Source organism: Sinocyclocheilus rhinocerous, unplaced genomic scaffold (assembly GCF_001515625.1).
Source record: "Sinocyclocheilus rhinocerous isolate Xijiao unplaced genomic scaffold, SAMN03320098_v1.1 scaffold2798, whole genome shotgun sequence".
Classification (NCBI taxonomy): Eukaryota; Metazoa; Chordata; class Actinopteri; order Cypriniformes; family Cyprinidae; genus Sinocyclocheilus; species Sinocyclocheilus rhinocerous.
This window is the reverse complement of record NW_015638096.1, coordinates 1,801-4,181: the sequence shown is the minus strand read 5'-3', so window position 1 is coordinate 4,181 and position 2,381 is coordinate 1,801.

Sequence of the window (2,381 nt, the reverse complement as noted above, 5' to 3'; positions counted from 1 at the left end):
TATTTATTTTATTTTTTTTATTTATTTTTTTTATTTTTAACACGGGATTAAACACTTCCCTTCACTTCAGAAAAAAAACTACAAAATAATGCACTGTTGGAAATTAAAGGGCAGTTTTTTAAAATATAAAAATATGCTGTTTTTAAGCCACATTACCTTTAATTTTCCCTTTCTGTTCTCTGCTTTACAAGTTGCTCTGTATGGTATGTGTTTTTTACATCGTGAGTTTATTTATCTGTAAATGAGTTAAATCGGTGTTAACTAAACAACGTTCAATGCATGCTATGCATTTTCTCATGTGGAATTTGTATAAATAGTAGCATCAATGATACTAATACATTTATTTATTTAGAAGTATGTATTTATATGATAAAACAGCAGAAGATATTGACATTTGTATCTCGTAAAATATGGCACACTGCCACAACTCTTATAAAAATTAGCCTACAGCAAAATGTATTAAAGATACACTAAGTAACTTTATAACCTATGTCGTGCTGACTTATGGTGTGGATGCAGCTTCAAAATCAATTTTATTCCGTATGCGAAGGTGTCCAATAACAAGGATTTTTTTATGCATCATAAAATTGCCATAATATATATCATATAAATAGTCCATATGGATCATACATTGTATATATATATATATATATATATATCCCCTGCAAGTTTCAAAATTTTTAAATGTGTTAGGAGACACAAGAACCTATATTTAAACTTTAATTTCTTTCTTTTCTACATTATATTATAATCTAGCCTAAAAAGTTAAAACGTCTGACTCTCACCAGCAACATTTCAGCTACTTGTCTAAAATGATACATAACATCAGACACATTATGTTCACATCAACTTCACATGTGAATGCTATGTAAAGTCTGGTAGCCTATAAACACACAGATCAATAACTTTCAACTTCACAACAACAACAAAAAGATTCGGCTCTAGCATAGTTTCTGATTCTGTGGAAAACAGTCTAAAGCATTAAAACGTTCTATTTTAAATTCAGAACAGGAAGTGTTTTATGTAGCCTATGTGTTGGATTTCCTCACTGTTTAATGAATGAGTAAATCGAGCAGAACGCGTAGCGTGAACGTTCTATGAGCGTCTTATGTCGTCACAGAGCGCGATGTTTGAACTGAATGATCGGCGGTTAATCTTGTGCTGCTTCACTTTCTTCATCTGTTTTCACATCTGCAGCTGCTGGTGAGTCGACGAGAAGCTCGTTTCTTATCTAACGTTTTCATATTGCGTTAATGCACATCTGCATATCAGTAATTTTAATCGTTAATGGCGCTTTCCGTCTGAACCGAATTATTATTATGTAGATTTGTTTCCATGACACCCAAAGATGCAAAGCTAGACCATTAACTTCTGCTATTTATACTTTTTAATAAACATTTTCAGATCACTTCACTTCCATACAAAACGTTTTGTTGCTTATGATCTGACATGGCTGCATCAATAGAAATGTAATATAGGTTGTGATTAAAATACGTTGCTGTATGATGATACAGACGCAAGGTGGCGCTCAGCATCTTGCTATTAACACAGTAAACACACACACACACACACACACACAAAACAGTGTTTTGGGGACTTTATTAGAGAAAATATAGTGAAATTATTGTAGTATAAAACACACAGCAGCAAACCACTTATTTTATTCGATGTATTTATCAATTTGCACGTTTTCATTTTTTTGCTGTAGGATCCTCCAGAAATGTTGCTGCAGAGTCAGAGATGTGCTGCTGAAAAGTCTGTGAGTGATTCAATCACAGGTAAGGATTACGATGAGCAGTTACTTGTGTCAGAAAGCAGGTAAGTGTTGTAGGAGAAAAGTATTTCACTGCAGCAGTGGTTTTCACTTCTGAGAGAGCTAAGTGTTGTGTAGTACAGGTAAGAGTTGTAGAGTATATGCAGGAGTAAATAGAATTATTTTGGTTTTATTTTCATTTAAATTTAGAAAATTACTTGAGAGCCAAAGCTTTAAGTTCTTTTAAACAGACCAACAATGGTTGTAAGCCATTTTTTTTTATTATGCTTTAAAGGAAAATAGATCTGAGTATCATCAGCATATAGACGGAAGGATACTTTATATTTGTTAAAAATGGAAGCCAGATGTAGCATGTACAGGGTAAACAAAACCGGGCCAAGGATTGATCCCTGTGGAACTCCGCAGTTAAGAGGAGGTCTGATGACCAATACAAACACTAAAACATCTGTTGGTTAAATAAGAACGAAACCACTGCAAGACTGTGCCACGAAGGCCCACAGATATCTCCAAACGTGTCAACAGCACCTCATGGTCAACCAAATCAAAGGCAGCACTCAGGCAGCTCATGGATCGTTGGAAGAAGTCGCTCTTGCAGGACGTTTTGATA